General features: G+C 40.0%; 1 long non-coding RNA gene across 1 annotated transcript in view; it reads right to left on the reverse strand.

The window, feature by feature from the left end:
* Positions 1-10,416, reverse strand: part of LOC309849323 — a 49,949-nt gene extending 39,533 nt beyond the window's left edge. Inside the window, exon 1 of the long non-coding RNA XR_014303656.1 lies at positions 10,277-10,416. This is a non-coding gene — a long non-coding RNA (uncharacterized lncRNA). The remainder of the gene's footprint in view (positions 1-10,276) is intronic.
* Positions 10,417-12,444: the final 2,028 nt, after the last annotated feature.

Here is a 12,444-nt window from a genome sequence, read left to right on the forward strand (position 1 = left end):
GGCGTTACGGACGAATAGCAGTGCATCAGTGTTCTCATGGTAACCCCACATACAATTTGATTTATTGCTTTTTCTGTTTTCTAACTCGTTGATTTCTTGATAGGTTGTCATTTTAGTCCTAAAGAATTCTGAAAGTAGAAAATTATACTGGCAAGAATAAATAAAGGAAAACAAAGTGGCTAGATGTGAGACAGGTTACTTTTCAGGGTTTACTCACACCAGGAAGTATTACCAGAGACTATTTCTTTCTGAGGAAGGAGTCCTTGCATCATCAAACTCAATCTGGAACAGACTCTCCCTTTGCTACCTCTCCCCACAAGGGAAGGACAAAGGAGAGTGTGCCCGGTACAGGGTCAGCTTCCCAGGTCTTATTGGTCTGAGCCTCCTGAAGGCAAGCAATTTACTTTAAAGTTAATGATGACCGTACAAAGGATTGAACTCTGATGAACTGAGAGAACACTTATGAAATTACAAAAATGTCTTGAAGCTAAGAAGAGTAGACAGTCTTGAATGACGGAGAAGACCACAAACAGGAGATCATTTAGGAGGGAGAGTTCGTTCCAAGCCACAGCTGACCAAAGGGCTCAAGCAAGACCTGAGGAGGACAGGTGGGCTCAGCCACAGGTGTGGCTGCACACAGGTGTACTCAGCTGACTACGTGGTTATGCTTAAGGACAACCTTAAGGACAATCCTATGCATAGAGTTCCCATCCCAGAGGATGGGTTTGTTGTTGACGGATCTTTCTGTTGTCTTCCAAAGTCCCAAATCATATAAAGCTTTTATATATTAAAACTAGTTACCTGGTTGGGGGTGGGGGTGCCTAGATGGCTCAGTCTATGGAATATTTGACTCTTAGTATAGGAGTTGTGAGTTCAAGACCCATGTTGGGTATAGAAATTATAAGTAAACTTTTAAAATCCCATCCAAAAACAAAACAAAACAAAAAAGTTACTTGGAACAGGAACACCTCACCTAACAAAATCAACAGATTCTCTTGGAGAAGGTCAACTTGGAAATGTCTCCCCTTTACTAGACTATACTTCAGGTCTGCCCCAAGCAAGAGAGTACATTTAGCACAGCCACAACTTAAATATTTCATTAGGGAGAGAAATCCGAGGCTGAGTATTTTTGTAAATATGCCAAGAGATCCTGACTTTGATTCTAAAGAAGCTTTAGTGAATCAGAACCTGTAACTATTAATACAGCAAGGAGTAGAGATCCTAGAGTAGGAACAGAGCAGGGCTTTACACAGAGGTGCCACAGAAGAAAATACATGAAGAATATAAAGTTAGCAATAAGTCATCCCCCCCCCCGCCTGCAAACAAAACAAAAGAATGGTTCTTTGTCGTTTTTTCTCTTCTTTAGTAAATTTATACTTGACTCTAATGCCCTATTTGAACTCACCAGCAGGAAAATCCATCCTCTTTACTCATGGGATTGCTCTCAGGGTTTTTCTAAGATCCCAGAGTTCTCTGCATGACCAAGGAGCTGGAGGCTACTTTCCAAAAGGGTTATCAACCCACTCTTGTTATCACCAAGTCACTGAGAGTCTCCTGCTGCTAGCCCTTCAGATCAGGCAGCTCTGCCACCTCCATCCTGTGGCCGAAGCTCTGGAAGTCTATGGAGAGCCTGGCAGACTGTCCCAAGACTAGCCTACCAGACTAGTGAATCAACTACCCTACATGGGGTCCTGCTGTGCCCTATAGTGTACCTCAGAGACTTCTCCACCTTTTAATCCTTGAGGGGAACATCCACACTGCTGGTCCTCAAAAGCATTTCTCCCTAACATTCGACAGAGTTGTATTTAAGCTACGTTTGCTTTGAGGTCTAAAAATTCAAGGCAAAACAGAACCTAAGTCCTCATAAAGAGCCTTGTAACCTTATGGGCTTGGGGGAGGGCATGAAGAGACAAGTATGTCGAAGGTGCACCCCTGGAAGAAAAATACAGGCAGGACAGACAAACCCGTTTATCAGCGAATTACTCCCCCATCAGCTCCTGCTCTGCCCTGACTGACCCTGAATAAGGCATTGATCTAATCTGTGGCTTCATTTATCTTATTAGAAGTAGGAATCAAAATTCTTGTTCCTCCTTGGGATAATATCTCTTCTGCTTTTCTATTTACTCTAGCTTGTTTAAAAATTACTATATATATATATACATATATATAGTGTGTGTGTGTGTGTGTGTGTGTGTGTGTGTGGTGGATTACTGGACCTGATAGAGCTGATTGTGGGTACAGGGCAAGCTGGCTGCAGAGTCTGGGAGCTGACCCTGTGTCATGCAGCACCATGAAAGGCAAGCAGGAGGAGAATGGAAGCCCCGAAAAGAACATGAGCGTGCAAAACTCAATGGCCTCATCCAGGCCCAGCAGGCCCGCACTGAGGCTGAGCAGAACAAGTACACAGAAGACCTAGATGACATTTTCTCCCAGGTGAATAAGAAGAGAAAGAAGTGAGACATCCCCAACTACCTGTGTGGCACAATCAGCTTTGAGCTAATGCAGGAGCCACGGTGCATCACATCCAGTGACATCACCTAGGACAAGGTGGAGCACCTGCAGTGTGGAGGCCACTTTGTCCCTGACACCCAGATGCCCCAGACCCAGGAACAGCTCACCCCCAACCTGGCCATGAAAGAGTTCATTGATCCACTCCTCTCTGAGAACTGCTGGCCCAGAAGGGACTTGGGGCAGCAACTGCCAGTCCCTGTATAGAGTTTGTGTGCCTAGATCTCTGCCCTCCTATTCCCCAATCCCACTCTCCTTAGTTCTGCTGCTGGACCGTGAGCCCCACCGTCTGCTGGGACAGAAACAGCAGGTAAGTGTGGGCTGTTGTTGTTGCTGTTACTGTGCTGTACTGTACTGCTGTTATTGTACTGTAATAAAATCTGTGAACATTAAATACAGAGAAAGTGAGCACATATGCATTAAGAATCCACACTGTGTGCAGAGACAGGTGAGGAGTATTAGCCATTACCCTCATGATTGTGTTGGTCAGTCCTTGAACACTTACTATATGCTGGACACTGTGGGACTACCTGCATGTGTTTTCTGATCAGGATAGTCACGGTCCTTTGAGGGCACTTATAGTCCTGTGTCATCCAACATAATCTACCTCCAGCATGCCCATGATGAAGAAAGAATTAGTAATGATCACTATAGATCTGTAGAGAGATGGTTTAATAGCTCGATAGTAACAAAAATGAGAAATGAAGCAGGAGAGTTTTAAATACATGAGAACATGGTTGAAGTTACATCAAGTTATGGTCTGCCTTAAATGGAAGGGTACTTATATATTAAGGGAAATACACATTAAAGTAGAAAAAAATTAAAAACTCAACAAAATATATTAAGAAATATTAAGGTGGTTCTCACCATGAGAAATTTTGCAATTATGTAAGGTAACAGAAGTTAACTAAATTTATGGTGATCATTTCGTGATATACGCCAATATATCATGTTGTACACCTGAAACTCATGCATCCATTATAACCTTAATAAATTAAGGTGAAAGTTCACAAGTAATGTAAAGCTTGAGGTGTTTGTTTTTTGTTTTTGTTTTTTTAAGATTTTATTTATTTATTTGAGAGACAGGGAGAGAGCATGAGTTGGGAACGGTGGCACGACGTTGCAGAGGGAGAAGCATAATCCCCCTTGAGCAGTGAGACAGACACGGGGCTCACTCCTAGGATCCTGAGATCATGACCTGATCCAAACACAGAGGCTTAACTGACTGAGCCACCCAAGTGCCCCCCCAGGGATCACTTTAATTCAAGTAAGTGGAGGGATAGACCTAAGAGAACTGTTCCTGCAGATGGAAACTGGAAGAGAACGCGTACAGAAGTTCACAGATTAAAACCTGATAGATTCTTTCTTAGTTCAGATAGACTCTTTTCTTGGGGTGTTTTGTTTTGTTTTGTTTTGAGAGAGAGAGAGAGAGAGAGAATACTCGCAGGAGCAGGGAGGGACAGAGTGGGCAGAGGGGAGAGGCAGAGGAAGAAAGGGAAAGAGAATCTCAACCAGATTCCACAGCTGGCAAGGAGCCCGATGTAGAGCTTGGTCTCACAACTCTGAGATCATGACCTGGGCCAAAATCAAGAGTCGGCTGCTTAACGGACTGAGCCACCCAGGCACCCCTCAGTTCTGATTACTACCTATCCAAGAATAAAGCCAAGCCTCTAAAACACATATCATTTCTATTTCTCTAATGGGTTGGCTTGACTAACTCTGTTAAGCTTTTCAGACAATAATTTAAGAGGTTTAAGAAGATGTTAAAATTAGGAACCTGTCATTTATTAGGATTAGTTACCATCACAGATAAGAAACTCACAGCTCATAAAGTAGCAGCCAAACTGGTATATGTTCCATCAAAAGAAATTTGGACTCCATGGAAACCTTGAGTCTTCTTGAAGGAATAGGATTAGAATAGACAATATGCCAGCATTTTCCACAAATACCACATTAGCCATCCCTTTGCATTTTTGAGCGTGTTATGAAAATTCAGAAAAAAATTTCCAGGGACCCTGGTAGGTATTTTTCCAGCATGAAAGGATTATCAGAGAAATAGTTCTCAGCTCCATTTTACCTCTTCCTGCTTCATTCAAAGAATCTGCATGAGTTTAATACCTATTTTCAGTAACTTATGTTACTGTTTAAAATAACTTCTCCTTCCAGGCAAGAAGAACGAACAGCTCTGGGGACTCGTGGGTGTTGAAAGAAGGGGATCTAATGGCCAATCAATAGGGCAGTGACTACTGAACAGTGAACATGAGAAGTTCTAAAACAGCATCAGTATACTGAATGTTCTGTAAGATTATTCATGCACACATGCTAAAGATGATAAATGTAGGGCGGAGCTTTCTTTTCTCAAGCAGTTATGTTACTGATTTGAAACCTGTTCAGAATTACAAGGATTTTCAACTGGATCAAACTTGAATGTGTCTGAAAATTTGAAACGAATTTCAACTGATTTAAATAATTAGCTTCCCCTATAAAATGAGCCTCGGTATTAAAAATGTCCCTTGAAGCTATGTATGGGCCCAAATGCTGATTTAATCTAATGGACTCAAGTTCCATAAAAAGTAATCTTGACTACTCTTCCTCCATTTATGCTTTTAAACACAGAGAAGTTTGTGGGGCTCCTGATATCCATCCTAAGGCACATTCTATAGATAAACAGAAGACTTTGTTCACTGGATCTTTTCATTCAGAGCCTTTCATGAGCTGTGAATTCCTTTTAAAAGCACCTATCAGCATGAATAAACTGATAAAAGCAAATGTGTGAAATGCCTTTCACTTAACTAACAGGCATGACTCCAAATTCTAGAACTCCCACTGCTTTCCCTGAAACCCTAACCCATGATGATAGGAAACATGAATTGATGGAAGGTCCCTCACTAATGTTACAAGATCTTCGGCTATTGTGAATTGATAGCTAATGGAAAGCTTTGCCAGGCATAATCCATTCCTGTACAGTCTTCAGGATTATCTCCTGTGACTGTGTTATTTCATATTTGTACAGAAAGGTTAATAAATCTGCTCAGCCTTCCCAGCCCATTTTCATTCATTCATTCAGCAGCTGACATAGGAAGTGATCAGGTATGCCCCTTCCCTTCAAAGTCGAGTGAAGACATCATTCCCATAGCCAGATTTATTAAAAAAAAAAAAAGAAAAGAAAAAAAAAGTAGGAAAATCCTATAGAACTGTAGGGCAATCTGGACAAATTCACAATTCATCTCTCAACTGATGGGTTGAGAAGACAAAAAAAAAAAAAAAATAGAAAAGACATAGGAAACCTATAAAAGATAAAAATCTTATCAGAATGAATTTCCCCAGAATATCTCATGGAGAATACACACTTTTCTCAAGACTATGTGCAATTTTTAATTGTCACATACTAGTTCATAAGTCAAAATTTTAAAAGGATTCAGATCACAAAGAAAAATTGGGTAATAAAAACAAAAAGTCAAATTAAAAATCCCTCTGTTTGGAAAATCTGAGACACCTCTAAACCGATAGAAACAATGGAAATAAAGAAGTGTTTATAATCAACAATCAAAACACATTTTAACACTTGCAAGTTTGAACGAGGTAGTATTTCAAAGAACATTAAACTTTAAATGACTACAAAAGAAATGATAGGACAGATATCTTAACACAATGAATTAGACACCATGCAACAGAATCAATCCAAACATTTTAAGAAAATGAGATAATACAGAATAAGAAATATGCAATACAGAGTTGACAAAACCAAAAATTCACTCTTCAAGAAAACTAAAAGAACAAACCATCTTGTAGTGAGAATGGTAGCGATGTCATAAAGAAGGCAGAAACATTCCATTCTATCAAAGAAGAAACACTCAAACTGAAAGGAGAGGAGAATATGATGAATGATTCTAGATTTTTCTAATAACTTGTCTATTTTCCAATTTATTGATATAAGTTTCAAAACAGAGTTAAGGAGAAACAAAGCCCAAAGGGTTCTAATTAATTAAAAATAAACTTTCAGAAACAGTTCAAAAACTTTTCACAAGAACACTTGGCCCAAATGGTTTTATAGGACTTTTCCATACTATTTCACATTTATATAAACTCCTCAGAAAATAGAAAAACAAGGATTGCTCTTCAGTGTGTACCCTGAGGCTTATATAATATTGATCCCAAAGCAGAAAGAACAGAACATGGCAGGAGATCAGGAGACTAGAACAATCTTACTAAGCAACCTTAAAGCAAAATTCCTAAATGATGTATTAGCAAACCAAATGGAGTCAGAATATCTCTCTCTCTCTCTCTCTCTCTCTCTCACACACACACACACACACACACACAAGCAGGAACGCGCACATGTGGCCAAGCTGATTTTATAGTGGGAAGGGAGAGAGGTTTAAGTAACAAAAACTTGAAGGTATATCTCACCAAAATTAAAGGATCAAAGAACCACATATTCATCTCAATAGATGCAGAAAACGTATTTTATTACATCCATTCAGGATACAAAAATGTCACCCAAAAAAATGAGACTCCTTGATAATATAGAGATATTTATGAAAAACCTAGAACAAATTTATTTCCTAATGATAAACATTTTGAAGCATGCTTTTTTAAAATTTTTTTTCAGTGCTCCAAAATTCATTGTTTATGCACCACACCCAGTGCTCCGTGCAATATGTGCCCTCCACAATACCCAGCCCCAGGCTCACCCAACCCCTCCACTCTCCTCCCCTCCAAAACCCTCAGTTTGTTTCTCAGAGTCCACAGTGTCTCATGGTTTATCTCCCCCACCAATTTCCCCCCAACTCACTTCTCTAAAAATTTATCTCTAATGAAAATTAAGACTTCTGTACACTAGAAGTATAAAAAAAAGAAGTATGGAAGACAAAAAAGAGAAGGTACAGCACATACAACCAAAACAATAGTTTCTCAAATTCTGTAGTAGTGGATATGAACCATCGTCCTTGCAAATAGCCCAAAAACATGTGAAAAGATTCTCCACCTCCTGAGAAGTCATTAAGATGTAAATCAAGACAAGATACTGTTGCATACTCCTTAGGCTGCGAAACGCAGGACATCTGGCAGTAGTAAGTTTGGGCAAGTAGGAGTCAAAGGCGATACCCGAGGTGTTGATGGAAAGAGAATCGAGCACCACCACCGTGGAATAGGACTGGACATGAACACTCACTGATCTTACAGTCCAGTAAGTTCCCATGTGTAGATACACCCTAGAGAAATTCTTGCTTAGGTGTAGAACGGACACATTGCTTATGTGTAGGTACACCAATCTTTGTGATCACAAATAACCATAAGGAGGAAACAATCCTAACGGTTTTCCACACCACAATGGGCCAACTGGAGTATATTCACCTCATCTGAAGTAGTAAATAAAAGTAGAAGGTATTTCCCTTTTCTCTCCCTGGAAGTACTAGCCCTGACGTGCAGGTGCAGAGCAGCAAAGATGTTCCTCCGGAAACCTTGAAGCTTGCTAATCAAAGTGTGGGCCAAGAGAAGCAGCAGGGCATCAGCTGGGGACTTCGCAAAAATGCAAACCTCTGGCCCCATCGCAGACCTATCAGGTCACAGTCTGTATTTTAATAAGACTTACACACACATTAAAATTTGGCAAGTATTGCCCTACAGTAGCATTCACTGTTCCGTAGAGCACCAGCTAGTTAAATCCTCTATTGTACCCAAATATTTTCCACAATTCTAGCAGTATTCATTCTAACATGCGTCAATGTAGGAAGCCCTTATTGAGTTCCTACTCTAGGCCAGCGACTTTATTACTGCTAGGGATCCAAATTCTCAAGGAGCTCACAGACTTCCATATTTATACACACATACTTGCACAAGTTAGGTAACCCTACAAGACCAAACTGAATTTTTTCATACTTTTCCTAATGCCATAGTAATTTTATGTAATTATGCACATACTCATTTTATCCTCCTCTTGTGACTTAATGTATCCCTGTAAGTAGTCATAGGGATGGTCGCTTCTAGTGATACCAAAAAAAAAAAAAAAAGTTTTAATACTAAGTTTCTATGTCCTATCACATTCCAAGAAATTTAAGAGCTTAGACCACCTAAACTCTGGTTACCTTTCCCACGGTAGCTTGAAACAGAGCCCAATTTCCCTCTCTCCCTTAGGCTACATGCCATCCACTTGGTCTTGGAGTTGATTTCAGGAGGACAAGTTTGGACATTAATTCAAGCACATTTTGGAAGGAGTCAGTGATATTCCCCATATAAATTCTACTATACTGTACAATGCCTCTTTTCTCATCCTGAAAGAATTTTACGATTTTCTGTACTTGCATATATAATACTCTTAAATATGTGTGAAATGTTTACATTCAACATGGGAACAGGGTGGCTGCAGTAGTTACAGACCTGACTGATACAGGTATGTTACTTTAGACTCAGACCCCATGAGTGCTGTTCCTGTCCTGAACTGGGATGCCAAGCCATTCCTGATAAAGTTTTAGACCAAAAAATACAAACATACCTCAGTTTACATTAAAATGTGTATTCCTGGAAATTCCATTATACCTATTAAAGCCTCACGAAAAATGAAGCCTAGAACAGTTAACCCTGAGGCTTAGATCATTTTAAGTTTTCTTTTCCTTAACCTAAAAGATTATTCTATAAAAACATCAGAAATCTATAAAACACAGGATAATTTTTTATTCTGTCATAAGGATCTGACCTTCGCAGGATGTCTAAGATCTTTGGCTTCTACTCAGTCTTCATAGCCCCCAGCTCATTGTGACAAAAATCATCCCCACAAGTTTCCCCAGGAGAGAACTCCCCCAGGAGGAAGTACTGCCCCACTGAGACCATTGTGTTAACCAGTCTTCCTAGGGAAGTGACCCACATCGACGCCCATATTGCCTTTGAGAGAAGCCAATAAACCAACTATCCCTATGCCCAGAATGTTATAAAATAGACATTTACCTCCATCACTCCCATATCCTGTTCTTCAAACACACCAGTGTTCTTACCAGCTAGCAAGGGCCAATTATTAAATATAGAAGTTTTGCAAGCCAGTTGAAGTCATATTAGTAGTTTAAATCAATCATGATGGGAATATTTATACAACAGAAATTGGCAAATGCTACAAACCAGGGCTCATTTTGTGGGGAAAGGGACCAGTTGGTAAATATTTAACAGATTTTATATGAAGGACCTTTGGCAGCTTCCTCTTATTCTCAGTTTTATATTCAAGCTCCCTTCCTTGTAGCACATTGAATCTCTTTTGACTGATAATATTGAAGGATATGACTGCTCTATTATCCACATTATTTTTCCAATAAATCATGTGGAGCCCTACATGTCTTTGTGATTGAAAAAATTATGCTAATGTCAAGGTATGAAAACTGCCCGTTGTTTGCTTTCTTTTTAAGGCACTCATTTAAATCTACTTGTTACAAAAAACATGTACAGGGTTCCAGTCTTAAAGAAAAAAAAAAGAGCCTTTTTAAATCTGTTAAGTAGTGACAATGCATTTGGGTAAAGGTAGAATTTTTGAGAGTGTGGGGGAGAATGGATAAAAATGGCAAGGCTGGAATAAATTCTCCTTCAGGCTGAGCCCTCTGTGCCAGGTCCAAGAGCCTGGTGGTTGGGAGACAGAGGTTTCAAGCCCATGGAGCTGCTCAGGCAGAGCACGGGACTTTGAATCCAGAGGTTAACAGGACAGAGGTTGTAAATTTGGCTCAGAGTCTTGGAGCCTCCTTGAGATTATGCCCAGAAATCAGCACACCGAGACTACGCATCGCCTTACCTTGAACACTGGGATTGCCTTGACTGGGGACGGCCACAGGGCCCCTCCCAAAGGTGGGGTAGGCAGTAAAACAGGCAAGTGAGGAAAAGAGGAAGGAAGATAGCATGGCTGCCTTGTGGGGAATGAATCAGCCGGAAGAGAACTCTCAGGCCTTCTGAGAATAATCAGAAGTTCCTTTAAAAAAACAAAAACAAAAGTAAAAACATGAAGATAGATAGAAACTGCAAATTCAGCAAACATCTGGGTTCCCCTTCAATAAGGAACACGCTTTCTGGAACGACTGATACCGAGCTTTGATGCTGGAAGTTCCTGTGGAACTAACTAGTGGTTCCCTAACTAATGGTCTCCTCGAGAACTTCATTAAGACACAGATGTCCAGATTCCAGACACCAACCCCAAGATTCTCAGGCTTTACACTGGGGGTAAGGAGGTGTAAAACTGCATTTTTAATAGCCACTCCTTTAGGCAATTGTTTCAAACATACTGGGTACCTTGTGTTTTTATTTATAAGCAAAGAAGTTGTTTCTATCAATGAAGAAATCACCTTCATGTGACCTCGTCAGTTTTGTACATTAACTCACATACTTGCCAAGTGCTCTTCTCTTCCTGAAGAATTCTTAATCTTTCTGAAGAATATCCTTTAAGACTACAGTATTTTAAACCTTTAAAATCCCACTTAATCAAAGGGAAAGATCACAGCATAGGAGGGGCTAGCACATTTTCAATCAACAAAATGTTACAAATTACTTCCATTTGTAATCAGTAAACCGACAAATCCATTATAGCCAGATTAGCTAATAAGGAATATAATGAGCCAAATTCTTCACTGTTTTGAAGGGCATATTAATTCAGGTAGACCAGAACGTGACAAAGAAGATCCAAACGTGAGCCCCATGCTGCGTGCTTTTGTCTTGCACCCAAACCCCACAACCCTGACCTTCAAATTCTGTTTACATGACCGTGGCCTAATTCAAGGAAAATGTCCAAAACTGGGGTTTCTTTTTAACCTAGAACTGAACAATCTGGTCATTCATTCCTTCACTGCATAGATCCTTTCCTGCAAGGTTTCAAGATAAGAAAAGCAGATTTAGAGTAATGAAGTATTGTTTGTTACTGTACTTGCCACACAGAACAAAATATACCAAATGTCTGAAGTTTATTGGTCTTACACAAAAAAAAAAAAAAGACAAAGATTCCTCAATATCAAGTTCTTGATTCTCAATTCTGCTTTTTAATTCCCTGTATCTAGTTATTTCCAAGAAAAGCAGATTTTTCTTCCTCACCCCCACCCAACTTCATTTCAGACAAATGAATTTCCTATTTAGTTAACTCAATGAAGGAGCAACATCCTTGATCGAATGGACAATTAGATGGAAGGAATAGTGTGTGGTTTGCAGCAGAACAGGTTCAAAGGGCAATAGGCCATTTTCCTAAGTGAAATGGCAGTAGATTACTAGGCCATCGTGATGATTACCCAGGGTATGAACTAAGTGACATTGGCACTTGTGGCTAGAATTGCAATATTCTCTTGCTTTGCCGCTTACTGGCAAGATCGTGTTTTATAATTCCACTAGAACCATACTTCGGGACTACCTAAAGAAATATTCAGACTGCACGACTGAAGCCTAACATTTGAATGCTTAGACTGAAACTAGTGGTCATTAGCTCAGTCGGTCCATCCATTACTGACTAGCTTCCTAAACAGTGTTAGGGATCATTCCAATACATTTATTCATCTACACTGACGACAGTTATAGATTATAACTAGTAGCTCAAAGTACAAATCATACAAGCTATGTTCACACAATATAGATGATTACGTACTGGGTCTACAGGGTAGGAGTTAGGGTTACGTGGGTTTGCAGAGACAAGGGCAGGGAAATGGTCTCGTGGAATTAACATGGTGTTTAACCAGCGGCCGCTGTGATGACCAACCGCAGGATGCTGTGAATGGAGAGGCCTTAAGAGGTCCTTGGCTCTTAGGACAACCAGCACTGGGCTCCCAATGATTGACTTGCCACATGTAAGGATCCAGTACTGTCCTTCTGATTTGAGGTTTATATTAAGTTATGATACCAACAATAATGTGATAGGATACTAGACAAAGTCCCTTTCTAAACAAAAAAGCAGGACTTACAGACACTGCTTTTAATCCATGTGTTTTTCAA

The sequence above is a fragment of the Mustela nivalis genome (genome assembly GCF_964662115.1).
Source record: "Mustela nivalis genome assembly, chromosome: 15".
Taxonomy (NCBI): Eukaryota; Metazoa; Chordata; class Mammalia; order Carnivora; family Mustelidae; genus Mustela; species Mustela nivalis.